At 40.2% G+C, this 21117-nt stretch overlaps 1 protein-coding gene across 1 annotated transcript in view; it reads left to right on the top strand.

Annotated features, from left to right (window-relative positions):
* EFCAB5 (EF-hand calcium binding domain 5) overlaps positions 1–21117 on the top strand; it is a 136636-nt gene that overhangs the window by 45556 nt on the left and 69963 nt on the right.

The raw sequence follows: 21117 nt of genomic DNA, 5'->3' as shown, positions 1-21117 counted from the left end.
GCTGCTAGGTTTGCTGTGTCTAGTGACAACTTAAGAAGCTTAGTTAGGCTGGTGCTTCTTTCCAGCAAGTTATGCAGACCGATCCTGGTTGGCCACATATTGTGCTGAGAGGCAGTGTGGTATAGAGGTTACAGCACTGGCCTTGGAGCCAGGAAGGCCAGGGTTCAAGTGCCACTTCTGATAACTAGCTGTGGGATGGTGAGCAGATCACTTAAACTTTCAGGGTTCTGGGCAACTTTCTAAGACTATAAATTGCAGAGAAGGTACCAACCTGCATTGGCAGGGGGAATTTCTTCATTTAGGGATTCCCTATATCAGTGCAATCACAGATCCAGTCCCTATCTCCTACATGTGGACAGAACAGGAGTGTTCACAGGGATGTATGTGCTAGAGCCAGCTTGTCCCAGATCAGGAAAAAAAAAACTGATTGGTTTTCAATGTGAGCATTTGCACCTCAGAAGTCAGCAAATGTGACAAATTAGGGCTTGATTATTTTGTTGATTGTCTAGACTTAAGAAAATGGTGGAGAAAATGTTAATATTATAGATTAAACTTTAAAAGTCCTGTATACAGGATTCCCCCCCCCCTTTCCTGGAGAGCTGGTTAATGTTAAACATTTACTGGCACACCACTGAGAGTGGCTGAGAGGTAAATAGATGTAAGGTGCTTTGTAACTGGAAAGTGGCATAGGCATGTCAATTATTCATTATTTATTATTTAAATTGATTTAATATGCACATAATTGTTCTCCTAGGCAACTAAATGAAACAAATATTTATAACCAATATCCCTTCCTGCTACTCTGATATTCTTGGCAAGGCATAGGGGACACACAGGTGTACAAGCAGCTACATCTCCAGGGTGCCTGTAATTTAATTCAGATGTGCCTTGGGCACAAATGGGAAATGGTGCTCCGTGACTGTTTTAGAACAACGAGTTCTGTCCCATGCTTTTCTTTCTGGCCCATGCTCTGAGCCAGCTCCTGGTGCTTTATTAAATGAAGGTCTGGTAGATATAGGATCACGGGATCAAAGAAATTAGAAGGAACTTTAAAATCATCCAGTCGAACCCTCTCATTTCAAATATGAGGAAACTGAAGGTCCAAGAACTGAACTGACATGTAATAGGCACCTGGGTCATAAGTAACAGAGCTGGGGCTCAAACCCAGGCCCTTTGGCCCCCCAATCCAGAGCTCTTTCTACTTCATCATGCTACCGGACTAACACAGGCTTGGATGGCGATTGAATTTTCTCACACTACCCAAAGGAACACTCATCCTATATTTGCCAGTTAATAAGTAGCAGAAGACAATGAAGCAGAAAAGTGTGAATTCCAGCTGTGCAGTCGTGCCTTATTGGAATTTGGGTGGGCTCAAAACAGGAAAGAATAGTAGAGAGGAAAAGAAGCTTACAGAAAGCTGGGCATGAGACCAAACTCAGTCAAGTCATCCCCAAAGCATCTAGATGGAGCTAGAAGCAGGACAACAGATCTGGCAGCATTTCTAGAACAAATTCTTTTCATCAGCGATGATAGTGGTGGAATCAAACATATTTGAACTCCAATCTCTGAGTCTCTAGTGTGTAATATGAAGGAAGGGAAATAGAACATCTGGTCTGAACCAAGGTGGGGAAAGAATCCTGTGCTAGAGGTAACTCAATTTTGAAAATATTGAGTATAAAGGTTTAAGATTTCTTATTTCAGAAAGATCCAAAATGATAGGGAAAAAATAATTAACGTTAGAAAAGGTAATCGAGGACATCAGTATCTATTGACCCATTAACATATTTTTTCATCTCTGTAAAATCCAAATGTAATACATCTCTTTAGGAATCCTGAGAAGACCAGAGTAAAGAATGATAGAGATTTGCTAAGCTATGGAAGTGTGTGCATGCATATGATTTCCAGAGTTTTCCAGTTTCCATTTCCTTTTTCTCAGGCTACATTTAAAAGAATATATATTTTCATCTTTGATGCAAATATTAGAAAGGTGCAATCATGCTTTAGCAAATGGCTTTTTAAAATAGAACGTATCTTCAAATTCATGTGATTAACTGAAAGGTAGAGAGAATGAGGTATCTCACTATGTTTATTGCTTACTGATTTAAAAAAGAATTGATTTGGTAGAGCAAGACGTAGCCCAAAAGTTTCTTTTCAACAAAGTATTACCCAATTATATGTTAAAATCATGCAGATTTTTTGATAGATTCAGCCACACATATGCTTTTTTAAAATAGCATTTACTTTTAAATTTTCTTTTAAAAATTTGAATTCTAAATTTTCTTCCTCCCTGCAGCCCCCTTCCCCTACCCACTGGGAAGGCAAGCAATATGATATTGATTACACATGCAAAATCATGCAAAACACCTATTCATATTAGCCCTGTCATACAAAAAAAAGAAGAAAATAAAGTGAGAAAATTATACTTCAATATGCATTCAGAATTCATCAGTTCTATCTCTGGAGGTAATACATAGCTTTTTCATCAAGAGTTCTTCAGAATTGTCTTTGATCATCATATTTATCAGAGTAGCTAAGTCTTTCACAGTTGATCATCATTATGATGTTGCTGTTACTGTGTACATTGATCTCCTGGTTCTGTTCACTTCATTTGGCATCAGTTCATACAGGTTTTGTCATGTTTTTCCATCATGATCATGTACCGCAACTTGTATAGCTATTCCCCAATTGCTGGACATCCCCTCAATTTCCAATACACAGAGCTACTGTAAATATTTTTGTACATATAGGTCCTTTCCCTTTTTCTTGATTTCTTCAGGATGTAGACCTAGTAGTGGTATTGCTGGGTTAAAAGGTATAAACAATTCTAAAGCCCTTTGGGCATAGTTCCAAATTATTCTCTAGAATTGTTGGAGTTCACAGCTCCATCAACAGTGCATTAGTGTACCTATTTTCCTACATACCCTCTAGCATTTATCATTTTTGACAAGTGTGAGGTGGTAGGTACCTCGGAGTTGTTTTAATTTGCATTTCTCTAATCAGTGGTGATTTAGAGCATTTTTTTCACGTGGCTACAGGTAGCTTTGATTTCTTCTTCAGAAGCTGACTGTTCATGTCTTTTGATCATTTATCAACTGGACATTGGCTCTTACTTTTATAATTTGACTCAGTTCCCTATGTAGTTGAGAAATGAGGCCTTTATCAGAGAAACTTGATGTAAAATTTTTTGATATTACTTCATTGTCTATGGTACCTTTTAGCAAAATGTAGTTTCCATGACTATCTCTTTTAATTAGGTCTATTTTTGTTTTAGCTTTGTCTGAGATCATGATTGCTACTCCTGCCTTTTTTACTTTAGCTGTAGCATAATAGAGTCTGATCCAGCCCTTTATTTTAATTCTTTGGTGTGTCTTGCTGTTTCAAGTGTGTCTCTTATAAACAACATATCGTTATATTCTGGTTTCTAATCCGTTTTGCTATCCAGCTCTGTTTTATGGGTGAGTTTATCCCATTCATATTCACAGGTATGTTTACTTTGTATTTTCCATCATCCTATGTTTTTCTGTTTATCTTTCTCTCTCTCTTTTTACCCTGTCCCTCTTCAAAAGTCTATTTTGCTTTTGACCCCTGCCTCCCTTAATTCACCTCTCTCTTTTTATCACCCCTCCCCTCTTCTCTTATTTCCTTCCCCTTCTTCTTTTCAGTTGGGTAAGATAGATTTCTATACCCACCTGAGGGTGTGTATGTGTGTGTGTGTGTGTGTGTGTGTACACGTATATATATATATATATATATTATATATATATATATATATATATATATATATATATATATATGTATATATATATATACACTTGCCTTTTTTGAACCAATTTAGATGAGAGTGAGGTTCAAGTATTGCCCACTCCTCCCACTTCTGTTTTCCCCTCCACGGTAAGAGCTCTTCCTTGCATTCTTCTTTTATGTGATATGATTTACCCCAATCTTCCTCTCCTTTCCTCCTTCTTTCAATACAAGCTTCTTTCTCACCTCTTCAGATATTTTTGAAGATTATTCCAACATAATTGATTCACACTCATGACCTCTGGTGTAGACTCATTCTAACTACCCTAATAATGAGAAATATCTCAGGAGTTACATGGATTATCTTCCCATATAAAAATATAAACAGTTTAACTTTATTGAGTGCCTTATGATTTTTCTTTCATGTTTACTTTTTTTATGCTTCTCTTGAGTCTTGTGTTTGAATGTCAAACTTTCTATTCAGCCTTGGTCTTTTCATCAGGAATGCTTGAAAATCCTCCATTTTATTAAATATCCATTTTTTCCCCTGAAGGATTATACTCAGTTTCGGAAGGTAGGTTATTCTTGGTTGCAATCCTAGCTCCTTTGCCCTTCAGAATATCATATTCCTAGCCCTCCACTTCTTCAATATGGTAGTGGCTAAATCTTGCTTGATTCTGATTGTGACTCCACAATATTAGAATTGTTTCTTTCTGGCTACTTGCAAAATTTTTCCTTGACCTGGGTGCTCTGGAATTTGGCTATAATATTCCTGGGAGTCTTCATTTTGGGATATCTTTCAGGAGGTGATCAGGGGAGTCTTTCAATTTTCATTTTCCTCTCTGGATTGAAGATATAAGGACAGTTTTACACAATAATATCTTGAAATATGATGTCTAGGTTCCTTTATTTTTATCATGGTTTTCAGGTAAATAATCTCTCCTTGATCCATTTTCCAGATAAGTTTTTTTTTTCTGATGAGATATTTCCTGTTTTCTTCTATTTTTTTTTCATCCACTTGACTTTGTTTTATTGTGTCTTGATGTCTCATGGAGTCATTAGCTTCCACTTTCCCAATTCTAATTTTTAACCAATTATTTTTTTCAGTGAGCTTCTGTACCTCTTTTCTCATTTGGCCAATTCTACTTTTTAAGAAGTTCTTTTTAGTAAATTTTTGTTCCACTTTTACCATTAGACCAATTCTGTTTTTTTAAAACATGTTATTTTCCTCAGTATTTTTTGTGTGCCTCTTTTATCAAGCTGTTAATTCTGTTTTCATAATTTTCTTGTATCATTCTCATTTCTTTCCCCAGTTTTCCCCCTACCACTCTTATCTCTTCCTTTAACTCTTCCAGAATTCTTGTTGGGCTTCTGTCCAAATAGCATTTTTCTTGGAGGCTTTGCTTGTAGCTGTTTTCATGTTGTTATCTTCTTCTGAGTTTGTGTCTTGGTCTTCCTTGCCACTGTAGTAGCTTTTTATAGTCAAGTTTTTTTTTATTTGCTCATTTTCCTAGTCTATTTCTTAACTTTAAACTTTATATTAAAGTTGGGCTCCGTTCACTTGGGGGCAAGGAGGCATTGTACCAAGCTTTAGGCTTTTTCATGCTGCTATTTTCAGAACGAGTTCTGAGGGTCTATAGGTTTTCAATGCTTCCAAGGTGATGTGATCTCGGAGAGGTGTGGTCACTGTTCTCCTGGTCTGTAGTCTAGTCTCTACCCAGGAAGGATTGCTGCTCCCCCATAGCCATAAGTGCTAGCGTTCCTCAGGGCCCTGGAAATGTGACCAGGGCCACTACTCCCTTTGACTGGCCACAAGCACTCCTCTCCACTCTGGAACTGTGACCTGGAACTGTATACGGGCAATGCAACAGGGTTCTGTGCCCAGCATTAGCTCAGAGTCCCCTGCAATCTCTTTCTGACCAGTTATCTGACCACCTTACTGTCTCTGGGCAGAGACTTCCTGAAGCTGCTACTGCCACTATTGCAACCTTATCCAAGATCCACCACTGGTACTACAGCTGAGCTCTAGATGTGCCCCCACCATAGTGTCATAGATCTCTCCTGCCAGCCTCCTAAGTTACCTTGTGCTAGAAAAATGTCTCACCCTGAATTTTTGTTGGCTCTGCCACTCCAGAATTCTATCTGAGGCATTATTTTAAAGCTGTTTGGAAGGGAATGTTGGCAGAAGTTGGCTGAGCTGCTACCTCTACTCCGTCATCTGGCTCCGTACCCCAAAGACATTTCTTCAACGGTCTTCTGACTACCAACATTAAATGAAACATAAAGCAGGGAGAAGTGTACTCACAAAATGTATTCATCATTGCCATGGAGGTTTTCTGAATGAAATACAAATAGAAGAAGGACTTTTTAAGATAGTGAGGTCTTCTGTTTGTGGAAGATGTAGTGTTGATTGTATCAAACCCTCAGAACACTATAGAGCTTTATTTGTAATATTCACAGCAATCCAAAAGAGGTTAGTGTAACAATTCACACAGGAAAAGTTAAAAGGACAAATATTAGCTATTATCTAGACTATGAATTGGAGTTGAATGGGCAACCCATTGAAGCAACTCATTATAGTGCATGGACAAACCATGTATGGCCATTGATCTTGACCTAGATTTGAAGAGGAGAAAATGAGTGAGGTAGATTGTATTTGGGAATTATGAAGTGCTTTCAATGATACCAGACTATTCTTCGACATACAAATCCTGTCTTTTTATTACCAGTATTCTTCTGGGTGGTGATGTCTTCTAGATGTTCTTGTTTTTAGACTACATTATTCTGACTGCATTAATATTTTAGAGCACTCTGAAGGTATCTGCAACAACTCAAAATAGTTTGGTTTAAGCATCCATATAGGAAAAACAAAATGGATAAAGAATGTCTATTGTCTAGATTTTAACATGCAGTTGGATGGACAACTTAGAAGTTCTTGTTCATCAGTATACATTTCTTGGAAAGACAGTACAAATGGATAAAAAATTGGGCTTAGAACTAAGAAGGAGAAAGAAGATGGACTAGATTATCTTCAGGAAATTGTGAAGCTCTTTTAATGATCCCAAACTTCTCCCAGAAACAAAGACTCATATTTTTAATACCAATATTCTACTCGTGTTGTTCTATGGCTTCCAATCATGAACATTATAGTCTTTGAACAAAAGAAAATGAGTATTATGCAAAGGAGAATGGAGAAGTACATAGTGGGCATGAGTAGGTTGCAATATATAAGAAATAAGGATTTTCAAAGAAAAACCAAATTAAAGGATGTTATGGAAGAAATGTATGAAATGTGTGGGAAAAAAAGCTTGAAGTGGTCACATGGCAAGAAAAAGGGATAACAGATGGATAGCCAGAATGTTCCTACAGTGTCAGGAGAAGGAAAAAAAGTCCCCAGCTCATTGGATGGACTCCCTGTGGACAAATTATGAGAGAGCATAGACAATAGTCCTACAAGACGGGCAAGTATAGAGGGATAATAGTATTCATTATTGAAGAATGAAGCTAATTTATATTATCACAGGTTTGAATTTTTTATTATTCCTGTGTATCTGACAAATGGGAGAAGTTCTCATACTCAAACCACTGGTCTTTGACATATTTTTTCAGTGAGTATATAGAGCTATGAACCATGGAACACCACAATCTCTGAAGAATTAAAATTGTGCTTGACTCAAAGGGCAATGGAGAAACATATGATAGGCATATATCTATTTACCCTAATGGGGAGGGGAATTGGTCTTTAATTGCTTGAATCCCCCCAGCCTAGTTGATGTAGTCACAGAAAGTGAAGGTCAGATTAGATATTAAATTAACTTTAGTGATATAACCACACCAGTTGCCCCTTTATAAAGTATGAAAAAATGTTTCCTTAATTCAACTGGAATTGATTAAACAATAACTGGCCACATTCCTGATGGCCCGTTACAAAACTAAAACTCACTGGCTCTGTGAGAGTCTGGTATGGGAGCAGCTTTGTGGAGTATGACTCCCTATAACACCCCCTATAACAAGTGTTGGAGTGGGGGAGGCTTTCCCCTTGCATTGGTCATAGCATCTAGCAGTTGAGTTACTCACCCAGCAGAAGACACTCTGTCTGGCAATTTGAGATTCCATTCAAGAGGGCATGAGGTACTTTTGAAGGAGCTGAGATATATTCACCAGATAGACACAGATGGGTACAAAGAGGCAGTCACTTGAGACTAGAAGCAGCTTCAAGAAACACGACTCCTGACTTAGGAGAGAACCAGCCAGGACTTGAAGGGAGACCTGGCTCTGAGAATGAAGAGCTGAGCTGTGGAGAGGACTTTACAAGGACATGATGTCACACTCATTGTAGTTCTACAGGCGTGAGTTGTCTTGACCACATGTGTTCCCTGCTTGTGTTCTTTGCTATCATTGCAATACTAATTTATGTCCATTCTTCCCATGGATATTGTACATTTTCTGTGGGAGGATGATTTCCATGTTAATGGGGGAAATGTTTAGTAGTTACTGTCTTTACTGTGTCATATTAATAAATGCCTTTGTCTTGAGCTAATTGTTTAATTGGATAGCTATTAAGGAGAAGCTCACTGGTGGGGGCTTGTCAACTGTAGTTTTAGGAATGCAGACCCATAGAGTTCCCTAAAACCTGTGAGATTAAGTAGCCACCCTTGGGGAAGTACCAGAGGGGCAACTATGCTTAGAATGATGTATGTACAAGAACTGGAATAAAAGATAACATCTGGGAAACATCATCAGAAAAGGGTCAGTCATGTAGTGAGAGGGGGGGATAAATGATGGATAGACTGAATAATGCGCTGGTACCCACAGAACATAAAAGACCAAGAGTTAGAGCTCCCACTGGCATGGGGAGGGCATGAATAAGCCTATGAGATGGTAAGGCATGGATATTTTGCAGTCTGCGTCTTTGAAGGAAGTATCCATAGGATTAAGATCACAGAACCATTGAAATATGTGCCAGGGGGGCAGATAGGTGGCACAGTGGATAGAGCACTCCCTGGAGTCAGGAGGACCTGAGTTCAAATGCAGCCTTAGACACATAACACTTACTAGCTGTGTGACCCTGGGCAAGTCACTTAACCCCATTGCCTAGCCAAAAATAAAAAAAAAGAAAAGGAAAGAAATACGTGTCAGGCCCTGTAGGCATTCAGATAGGCTATGCTCACATAGAGATGACCCCGGAATGGGCTCATCCAACCAAAGGGCATATGGCTGCTTTAGTAGTTTCTAGGAATTGCCTATTTCAGCTGGTGGTTCATCTCAATACACCCAACTGACAGAGCCCCTGATCAAGATCCTGAAGAGGGGTGCCATATGCCAGTAAGGACCTAGGCAATGTTAGAGTCCTCCGATGTCTGATGCAGGCATATCCTAGAGCAGGAACTTTTCACCTTTTTTGAGGCATGGACCCCTTTGGCACAGTCTGGTGAAGCCTTTGGACTCCTTTCTCAGAATAATGTCTTTAAATGCATAAAATGAAATATACAAGACTATAAAGGAAACCATTGCTGTAGAAAAATAGTTTATATATATTATATATATGGAGAAAGAGAGAGAAGAGAAAGAGGGAAAGGAAAGAGACAGAGAAGAGAAAAAGAGAGAGAGAGAGAGAGAGAGAGAGAGAGAGAGAGAGAGCTGAGGTTAAGGATCTCTGACCTAGCAAGTTCCTTGAACCACATCAAGAATCCATCTAAATAGTAGCTGCCTTGTTCTAGGGTGGAGCATCACGTAGGGTACTCACAGAATAGCAACACTGCAGAAAGATTTTCTTAAGAACAGAGCCAATCATCTCCTCTCACACCATGAATATGATGAATATGTGTGGTAGGTATTGTACGAGTATCATAGGATTAGAGGCAGCTAGGTAGTACTATGGATAGAGTGCTAGAACTGGAGTCAGGAAGACTTGAGTTCAAATCTAGCCTCAGACATTTACTAGTTGTGTGACCCTGGGCAAGTCACTTAACCCTGTTTGCCTCAGTTTCTTCACTCTATAAATGAGCCGGAGAAGGAAATGGCAAGCCGCTCCAGTATCTTTGCCAAGAAAACCCCAAAAGGGATCATAAGGAGTCAGAACCATGGAAAACAACTAAACAACATCCGTTATATATTCTGCCTTACATCAGTGAGGACCCTCTGAGAAACCATATGACCCAGGAAAGGAGGCATCATAAGGTCCCAGATGGGAGGAGTAAGGGTTCTACAGAGAGTTCTTCAGCCATGTTGGGAGGTGCAGGAATATAAGCAGCAGCAATGAAATGGCAGTGGTAGAATGACAGAGGGATTCCCTAAGCAGATCTCATCCCCAGAGGAATTCTCAGACTAAGCAGTGGATGAGACTGAGAAGCAGACCTTTCCAGATGACTGCACCCAGGTTTCACGTGTACTGTGAGTTACATGGACTGTGCAGGTACCTTGATAAAAGGGATTGTCTCTCTAGAACCTCTGAGTGGATTCCTGTTGTGGGGTAGCAGGGCAGGACCCAACCCCAGGATAGTACTATGTCAGGAGGACAGTTCAGGGGTGGGGAACCTGAGGCTTTGAGGCCACATGTGGCCTCCTAAGTCCTTGGATATGGCCTTTTGACTGAGTCCAAGTTTTACAGAACAAATCCTTTTATTAAAGGGATTTGTTCTGTGAAGTTTGGATTCAGTCAAAGGGCCACATTTGAGGACCTAGAGGGCCACATATAGCCTTGAGGCCCTGGGTTCCCCACTCCTGGATAGATCCTTGCAGGAGGCAAGGCTCACCAGAGAGAGAAGAGTTGCCTTAACTGTCTATGGACTTGGATACAAGTCTGCATTTTTTGGGGGTGGTTAGGATAAATAAAGCCCGTTCTTTAATGGATATCTTATCAGTCTCTCCTCGGTAAGATACCCTCTACTTTGTCTTTCTAGTTAAAAATTTTGCATGGTTTTAGTGCTCATATGGAAACTAAAGGCCTTTCCCCCTTTTTGTTCAAACCTAGACATATTTTCAAGAAGACCTTGGGTGGGGTGGGAACAAAAGAGAATATAATTATTGTGAAGCCTGCTGAGACAGCATCTTGTCTGTGTAGACAGAGAGAGTTGTAATCCTGTGGTTCTGGACCATGGGTTATGTTTGAGGTCTTGTCTGGAATGCTTTTTCTTTCTTTCTTTTTTTCCCTTTGGTGTAGGCTCCCAGCACTGGTAGTCAAGCTAGCGAGCAACAGTTTGTTTTGTGGCTAAGCTTTCTTCATGAGCAGTGGTCAGGTTAGATAAACTCCTGCCAGCACCAAGGCAAGCAGAAGTCCAGAGAAGCATTATACGGCCACGTTTTAGAGACTGGTGAAGCACCTGGGTCTCTCGGTTATGATTCGCTTGCCAGACTGTTGATCCCTACCACCTCCAGCATCAAATATGAAATCCTCTGTCTGGCTTTTAAAGCCCTTCATAATCTGGTCCCTTCCTACCTTTCTAGCGTCCTTACACCTTACTCCCCTCCATAATCTGCAGTTTAGTGACAACGGCCTTCTTGCTGGTCCTTGAGCGTGACATTATCTCCTGCCTCCAAGCATTTTCACTGGCTGGGCCCCCTGCCTGGAATGCTGTCCCTCCCCATTTCTACCTCCTGTCTTCTTTGACTTCCTTCAGGTCTCACCTTCTGCATGGTCTTACTCAACCTTTCTCAATTTCAGTACTCCCTCTCTGAGGCCACTCCTAATGTATCCTGGACATACCTTGTTTGTGCATATTGATTTGCACATTGTCTCCCCAAAATGCCGGGAGTGCCTTGAGAATAGGGACGGGGATTTTGTTTTGTTTTGTTTTTACTTTCCCTGGATCCCACATACCCGTATAATAGACATTCAATAAATGATCACTCATTGGTTGAGTACGATAATAGCACACTGGTATCATTTGCAAAGACGGATATTTTTTAACATGGAGGAGAAATAGAGGGTTTGCCCAAAGGGAGCCTATTAAGGCCCTCTTGCAACCCCTTTGTATGTCAATGAGGTGAGATTTTTATGAGACACGTTAATTCTTTGGTTAAGAAAAAAATACGACTTTTATTTGATGTCTTTTTTGTACCGCGTCACCTCCTCCCATCCTTCCCTTTCGTCCACACCCATGCTGAACCTTCCCTTTTAACACAGAAAAGGTCAGGAAAATTTACCGGCAGTGATTATGTCAATATACACGCAACAACACGTAATTGCTAACATTTATATAAGACTTTAAGATTTGCGAAGGGCTTCACATATACATTATTTCATTTGATCCTCACAGCCAGCCAATCGATCATCAAGCATTTATTAAGCAGCTATGATGAACCAGGCACTGTGTTAAGCACTAGGCGTAAAAATACAAAGAAGGAAATAATGTTTCCACACAAGGAGAGATTCTAATGGAAAGAGGGGAAAAGTACATAGAATAATACATATGTACAGCATAAATACAAACCTGTGAAGATAAACTCTGTTATCTCCATTTTATAGATGAGGAGGCTAGGACTGAGTGAGGTTAAGTTAGAGTCACACAGTTAGTTAGTGTTTGAGGCAGGATTTGAACTCACAGCTTTCTGACTTGAAGTCCAGCACTCTGTTCACCACATCACTCACTTGCCATCACTGTAAAGGCTGAGGCACATAGAACGCTGGGCCTGGAGTCAGGACAACCTGCATTTAAATCTAGCATTAGATTCTTACTAGCTGTGTGACCCTGGGCAAGTCACTTAACCTCTGTTTGCCTCAGTTTCCTCAACTATAAAATGAAGATAATAATAGGATTTATCTCTCAGGTTGTTGTGATGATCAAAAGAAAAAAACTTTGTAAAATGCACATAGCAAGTGCTTAATTAATCCTAATTCCTCCCTTCTTCCCTCTTTCCTTTCTTCCTTCCTTCCTTCCCTCCTTCCTTCCTTCCCCCTTCCTTCCCTTTCCCTCCCTCCCTTTCTTCCTTCCTTCCTTCCCTTCCTCCTTCCTTCCTTCCTTTCCTCCTTCCTTCCTTCCACAGTCCCACAGTCGCACAGATGTCTTTTGAAAGAAGAGAATATGCTCATTGTTAAGGAAAAATAAAAGGAATCCAAGAGAGTCCTTCATGGGTGTATATGGCCTCTACAAATACACTAATTAATATTGTCCAGGAGTCTAAAGCTAGAAGAGATAGAGGAAGGGAGAGAGACATAACTTTTGTCTGACCTTGGACTAAATATTGTCTAAATGGGTTGATTGATATTTTCTGGTTTGTTGGGTCAATATAGAAAACTCATACCTCCATGGTTTTACCCTAGTCTGTTTGGGGGGTTTGTTTTGCACCAGGTCAGCCATTAGCCAGCCCGGCCTATGTCTGATTGGAGAGATTGAGGCCTTGGCAGTACCTCTGAGGCAAGTTCGCTTTTTACTCTCAGTTTATTCCTAGGGAAAAGAAGCTGAGGCCTAAATGTACTAGCTGAGTTAAGCTTCCACTCTTCTCTATAGCTCCACCCTCTGACTGAATTGTGAGTATCATTTTTGGGCTCACTGAGGGTCAAGGTGCTATTTCCTGACACCACTTCATTCTGCTAAGACCTGAAATAGTCAAGGAAGAAGGAAATTATGGTTCAGATGTTGGCTCTGCAGATGTTCTACCATCACCACAGACTTCTCTGCTAATCCTCCTTCTTCTCTTCCTGGCCCAGTTCATTTAGTGTAGCCCAATGCACCAAGCATGCATTAAGCCATGTTTTATAGCTCCATAAAGATAATTTACAGCCTATTAGCTCCTTTTTTAGCAAGAACCATCAGCTCCAAGAGGGGTCTTATATCACTACTTCTATTATTTCAACTACTGTCATAGAAATAACAATAACAATTGACTTCTCCCAGAATAGGAATTGGGAGACATTTTTTCCTCTGTCAAGGGCTACTGATCCCTAGGAAAAAAAAAAAATATATATATATATACACATATATATAGGCTTATAAATAAAGGGCAACTTAATTCAGTTTTTGAAATATTAAAAATGTACAAAATGTTCTACCTATTTTAAAATTAAAAAGAGGAATGCAAACCTCTATCTAGTATCTTGATACAGCAAAGAAGAAAATAACATATTCCAGGGGCTCTGTATACAAGCAGTTAAGGTAGAGGGACAGAAAAAGGAAAGAGGAAAAAGAGGAATCTAGTATCATTATCCTGGGGAAGGAGAAGCTAGAAGTGGGACCTCTCTGAGCCTTAATTCTCTTTATCCATAAAATACAGCATGTCCCAAAAGTCTTAGTGCAGCTTTCTGCCTCTTACTAGGTCCAAGGCACCTTCACGTTACAGTAGTCTGTGTTTGAATATCTTGCTGTTTGTTGCTCAGTCATTTTGTCATAGCATCTTTAGTTCTTCTTCCCCCACCCTCCCCCAATACTTTTCCATCACTCTTATCACGTGGAAGCAAAAGAGGACATAGAACCGATGGACACCTGGTGTTTTTGTCTGTTATTGAGTTATTGAGTCATCAGGACAGAAAAAAACACCATTAATTACCCTGTGAGTAACCTCCTGATGACAACAAAGTAGTTGAAAAATTCCTATCACTCAGCTTATGACACGTAGGTAGATGGATAACCCTTCGAGTTGTTCCACTGTAGACACGAAGCTGATCCGTTTGCCGCATTCCATCCCCCACACCTGTGCATTGTCCCACTGACGTGGAAACTTCTCCCTCTTCTCCTCTACTTCATAGAATTAATTCCCAGCTTCCTTCAAAGCACAGCTCAGCTGTCAACTCCCTTCCTGTGTCTCCCCCAGTTATTAGCACTCCCTGCCTCTTGAAATTAATTTGTATTACATTGTATATACTTGGAATTAGTAAATTACATATGTACACCTTGTTCCCCCACCCACCCCCAGCAGACCGTAAGCACCTTGAGGGCAGGAACTATTTGACTTTTGTCTTTGCATCTCCGGTACCTAGCTCAGTGCCTGGATAGAAGCTGAATAAATGTTTGTCTAATTAAACTGATTGGATAGAAAGTTCAGATGGGCCCATACCTAAGGAGGAGACTAGGCTGGATTATGTTTAGGACATTTTTCAGGGTAATATTCCCAAACTTCTTTCTGCCACAACACATTCTATTTTTAATACTGGTATTCTTCTGATGATGCTCTATGCCTGTGAATCATGGAATACTTCCATCTTGGAAGAATCAGTTACAAGTAGATTGGAGCAATCCTTTATTTCATATTTTTATTTGTCCCTTTAGTGATTTCTTGCTTAATGTTTGCTTGTGGTCCATTCATTTCTTCATTTTCTAATTTCATTAGAAATTAGAACTGTGAACCTAACTCATCAATTTTTTTTCTTAGTAATAAAAACATTAAGGGATATATATTCTGTTGTTGTTTAGTTGTTTTTCAGTAATGTCTGACTCTTTGGGATCTCTTTTGGGATTTTCTTGGCAAAGATACTGGACCGGTTTACTATTTCCTTCTCCAGTTCATTTTACAGATGAGGAATTGAGGCAAACAAAGTTAAAGTGACTTGCCCAGGGTCATACAGCTAGTAAGAATGGATTTGAACTCAAGAAGAGGAGTCTTCCTGACTCCAGGTCTGGTACTCTATCCCTCTTATCCACTGTGTCACCTAGCTGACCAAAGGATAGATAAATAGAGAGAGAGAGAGAGAGAGAGAGAGAGAGAGAGAGAGAGAGAGAGAGAGAGAGACAGATAGAGAGATAGATAGATAGATAGATAGATAGATGGATAGAGATAAATATCTGTGTGTACATGAATGTATACATATATAATACATATATATTTATATTAATCTCTGAGCATTTCTTTGGATGTTTCATATCAATTTTGATATATTGTTATGTTATCATCTTCACTATAACTTGTCACTGTTTCTATAATTTGTGTTGTTCCTTCCCTAGTGCCTTCAGGTCATATAGCTGGAATGCTGCCTGCCTTTCCTAAGCCTACAGAAAGACAGTATGTTATTGTAGTAATTATCCACAGAGGGAATGCAAGAATGAGGAGACAACAAGAAGGCCAATGGAAAGCCACAGCTCCTTTTTCTGAACCAGGGGATGGGATCTGATTGGAGTACATCCACTTATCAGTACAGTGCCATGTCCTCCATACAGGGTCAGGGCCATAGGTCATTATAGCTAAAGCCTGTTAATTACTATGTAATTCCAGGATGAAAAAAAGGTTGTCATAGGACAGTTGGCCACTACAAACTTCCATGGACTGCTGAGGTGGGTCCCTGGAGGTGGAGGACCAGGACAGGGATAGCTGGGATACCATGGCAGTTGTCATGGAGACTTGACACCAGGAAGCAGGACAGAGACTGTTTAATGGCATGGAAAAGAACCTGTTTCTCCCTGGGGCAATCGATGTCATTGTGCCCAGTTGATGAGACTTCAGTAGCCAAACTGGAGGAAGGACTTGATGGGCAGTAGAGGTTCTCTACCTCCCTCCCCCAGTGCCTTCCTCTTCCTTTCTCACTTTTATCTGTATGTTTAGGAGGAGCTAGAAGAAAACTCAACTAGGTCGTATCTTGCTATTTGGTATTACAGGTGGTATTTTGTAACTCGGTTCTCTTTTTATAAATTAATTCATTCTCGCTGTCTATGAGCATGTAGTTGCTTAAGATCAGAGTGTGCAGGAAGGACAGCCCTGAGGGGTTTCTATTTCCCTATCTACTGAGCTAGGACCTTGAAATTCTAATGGAGAGGTTAAAGATCTCCTTCAGGGTTAGTGAGTCATCATTTATTTTTATGAATGATCTTGTAACTCTCCCAAGTAGAACCCTAAAACTTGACCTTAGGTCTCATTTCTACTGAAAGAATGAGCCGCTGGAACATGACGCAGTTGAGAATGTGAATGCAAGTGCTCAAGGCTGGAAGGGAAAGGAAAGTGAGAAAAGCACAGACCCCTCTCCCACTACTCCAGAGCAATACTCAGGGAAGCATAGGGCCGCCAGGAGATGAGGAGGCGGGGAGGTGAGGAAGAGAGGAAAAAAAAAGGTCAGTCACTCAGGAGGGAGACAAATCACAATAGGCCAGTTCCGGGGTAAGAGTGAGAGGAGTAAGCAAATGGAGGGAGTAGTGTTTGCTTAAAAGACAGTTTGCTGTGCTCTCTTCTCCATTCTTTATGCCAAAAGCGGTCATGCCACCTTCTTCTGCCACATTAACCACATAGCTAAAGATAACTAAGGCAGATGATGACCTTCTAGGCCATAGGCCGTCTGGTGCTTGTGATTGTTTATGTTGATACAGAGGTTCAATAACATTTCTAAGACCACCCCACCACCAGAAGGTGCTTGGATGTCAACCAAACCTGGTCTCTGCCGGGCTCCTCATGGCGACTGGTTGTCGGTCACCTAGTAACTCTGTCCCTTGCATGCCTGCTAAGTTCTGAGACCCATCCTATCTGTGTCTACCAATCAGATCTCCAGAGTATCCACTGGGGATGTCCTGGTAAATGTTTAACAATCATCTCTCCAAAAAAGGTACATCACATTTTTCGGTTAAGTGTGCGTTATTAAAACTCTTTGTCACTTTCTTGAATCTCAACAATCAACAAAGTAGTAAGTCAAGCCCTGATTTTTAGCCTTTCCAAGATATAAACACTCCCATGAAAATTTAACAATCAGCTCTCCAGTCCTTACAAGCTGGCTCCAGCATATCCCTAACATTCATTAATCAGATGTCACAGCTTGGGCCACTTCCATCCTGTTCCTAGCACACATTTCAAATCATTCATATATATATATATATATATATATATATATAGTTATATAGTTATATATATATATATATATATAGTTATATATATATATGCACACACACATACACACACATATGTATACATGCATATACATATATGTATATATAATATGTAAGTATATAATCACTTTGCAAACCTTAAAGTGCTCTATGTTAGTGAGCATTATTAACTGAAATGGACCTATGCTAATTTGCAAAAGCAAAGTCATTCCAAGAGCAGCATTGAGAGGCGGAAGAGGGCCCCAACACACATCAGCTGCCCAGGCGGTGGTCTTTGATTGTCTTGGGTATCTTCGACCAACAGCTGTGAAGTGGAAGCCAAAGAAGGTGTGGGGAGAGGGAAAGGTGAGGTAGCTCTTTGCTGCCATAAAGGACGTCATCTGAGTGACACATTCCTCAATGACACAAACTGCCAGGCACTGGGACTTTGAGGTTTACTCCTTTCCAAACTTCCCCATTCTTTTGACCTTTTTCACATAGACTCAGCTTATGACTTCCTGTTTCTTTCTCCAGAATTCAACTTTGACCCTAAGTCATCTTACTGTCCATCTGCTTCAGCTTGGCTTTGACCAAATTCTTCCTCCTCACCCCGCAGCCCCTTTGCCTCTCTCCTTTTGAAGGCCAATCAATTGCTGCTAATGTCCTGCACACACTGCTTTATTGCCGCTCTCTCCCATTTCACCACTCATTCGTTCCTCTAAGGACTCAACGTTGTTTAAGGGGGATCCCCATCTCTGCCTGGTTCAGATAATGGTGGGGCTTCCTCTTCTAGCTGGTGTTCTGGGGCTGTGGATCCTGAATTCTGTGATCCAGTGATAGACCCCATCTGCAGTTGACTCAGAGCTCAGAGAAGCTGAACCTAGCCCAGAGAGCTTTTGGGGCTTTGTGGGAAAGGAACAAAATTGTTCTGAAAGCAGATGGAGTCAGAGGTCCTGTGGCAATTTCCTTAGATCAGTGCCCCAGCAGGTCTGGGGTCTCCCCATTCCTGGCACAAAACACATTGTTTATAGACTGTAATCCCACAACCTAGATCAAGGTATCGTGTGTAGTGTCCTACCTGTCGAAACAAGCCACCTGCTTGGCCAAGACCAGCGCCCCTCCCCCCATTAGATAGTGTGAATGAATACGGGATCCTCCAGATCAAGAATGCTTTTGATGCCCCCTGGTGGTTAGAATTGGCCAATTCTATTTAGTAAAATTAATATCCAATTCAGCAAACAGGATTTCTGAATCTTGCCAGTGAAGGGACAATGATAAAATACACCAGCTCTTCTAGGGCAAGCCAAGATTGGAATAAACAGGCTTTGGCTAAGTCAGGCATATTCTTGATAAATTAGCTCTGTAGTGGTAGCTGCCAACTTATCTGCACTTACTCAGTAAAATGTCTTTGTCAGGTTCTGTCTTTAGTTGTATGTAAAGTTAAGTCAGTCTCAGCATGTTTTATACTCACTCATCAGCAGCATAAGTCTGGAGCCCTTACGGTTTGGGGGTCCTAGTTCTGGTCTTCCACATGGTGTTAAACAAAACCACTCACTCTTCCCTCTACCTCACATACCAGCTTCCATTCTCTGCCATCTCAGTGCAAATAGTAAGCATCTAACAAATGCAATCTCTTTGTCTTTCCATATCTCTGTGTGTGTGTGTATGTATGTGTGTATGTATGTATGTACGTATACACACATATAATACACACATACATGCATGCATATAGCATTGTGCTGGTATTTTTCTTGCCATTCTTTTGTGATATGGCCAAGAAGGAAATATATTTTACATGATTTCACATGTTTAATTGATAACAAATTGTTTGCCATCTCAATGGGTAGGGAAAGGATAGGAGAGAGAATCTGGTTCTAAAAATTTTAAATGAAAATAATGTTAAAATAAATAAATGATGAATTTTGAAAAAGAAAAAATAATCTGGATGCTATGTCATTTGGTGCATATATGTTTAGTATTGACAGTACTTCATAGTCTATGGTACTTTTCATCAAAAAGTAGTTTCCCTATCTCTTTTAATTAGGTCTCTTTTTTCTTTTGTTTTGCCTGAGATCATGATTGTTGCCCTTGCCTTTTTTACTTTACCTGAAGCATAATAGATGCTGATCTACCCCCTTATTTTAACTTTGGGCGTGTCTTTCCGGTTCAAGTTTGTTTCTTGTAAACAATGTATTGATGGATTCTGGTTTCTAATCCATTTTACAATCTACCTCTATTTTATGAGTGAGTTCATCCCATTTACATTCATTGTTATGATTACTCACTGTGTATTTCCTTTCATCCTCTTTTCTTGTTTATCTCTCTGTGCCTCTGTCTCTCTGTCTCTCTCCCCCCTGTTTTGCTTCTGACCACTGCCTCCCTTAATCCACCTTCCCTTTTATCACCCACACTCTTTCTTTTATTCCTTTCCCTCCTACTTCCTTGTTTGGTAAGGTAGATTTCTATACCGAACTAAATGTGTATACGTATTTTTCCATTTTTGAACCAGTAAGATTCAAGCATTGACTGCCCTCCCCACTCATTTTCCCCTCCATTGTAAAACTCTTCCTTACATGCCTGTTTTATGGGAGATAATTTCCCCTCTCCTTCCTTTCCTTTCTCCCTTCTCCTAGTGTATCCCTCTTTCTCACCCCTTCATTTTTATTTTGAATCATTCCAATATAAGCAACTCACACCTGTGCATTCTGTCTATGGAGACTCATTCTAACTGCCCTAATAATGATAAAGTTCTTAAGGATTTACATGGATCACCTTCCCATATAGGAATGTAAACAATTTGCACTTATTAAATCCCTTGTGGTTTCTCTTTCAGTTTACTTTTTTATGCTTCTCTTGAGTATTCTGTTTGAATGTCAGATTTTCTATTTAGCTCTAGTTTTTGCATCTTGGAATGCTTCAAAGTCTACTATTTCATTAAATTCCCACTTTTTCCCCTGAAGGATTATACTCACTTTTGTTGAGTAGGGTATTCTTGTTTGTAATCCCAGCTTCTCTGCCTTTCAAAATATTATATTCCAAGTCTTCTTCTATTTTAATGTGGTAGCTGCTAAATCTTATGTGATCCTGACTATGGCTTCATGGTATTTGAATGGTCTCCTGGCTGCTTTCAGTACTTTTTCCTTGACCCAGGATCTCTAGAATTTGGCTATAATATTTCTGGGAATTTTCATTCTGGGATCTCTTTCAGAAAGTGATCAGGGGATTCTTTCCATTTCTATTTTACCCACTGATTCTAAGATACGGGGGCATTTTTCCATTAAGCTTTTCATAGGATGAAGAGATATAGAAAAAGAGTGGCCCCAAATGGAAGAGGTCACATCTGGGCCAGGACTTGAAAAATGGGTACAGTTCCACAAGGTCCTCCATCTCTACCTGTTAAATTCCTACCCATCCTTTTGACCCCAAATCAATCGCCACAGGCTGCAGTAAGCCTCTCCTCACAGGCTTCTCATAACGTTTTGCTTCTACCTCTGTCATGCATCTTTCCTGCCTACTACAGTATTTGTGTGCCACCTTCCCCATTAGATTGTAAGCTCCATGAGGATAGAGGTACTCACTGTCTTATTCAAACTTTATATCCCATCTAGTACGTGACACAGAGTTCTGCTCCCAGATAATAAATGTTTTTGGTGATGAATTG

The sequence above is a fragment of the Phascolarctos cinereus genome, unplaced genomic scaffold (genome assembly GCF_003287225.1).
Source record: "Phascolarctos cinereus isolate Bilbo 61053 unplaced genomic scaffold, phaCin_HiC Scaffold_5;HRSCAF=322, whole genome shotgun sequence".
Classification (NCBI taxonomy): domain Eukaryota; kingdom Metazoa; phylum Chordata; class Mammalia; order Diprotodontia; family Phascolarctidae; genus Phascolarctos; species Phascolarctos cinereus.
The sequence above is the reverse complement of the archived record's forward strand: the minus strand, read 5'-3'. Positions and strand labels throughout refer to the sequence as shown.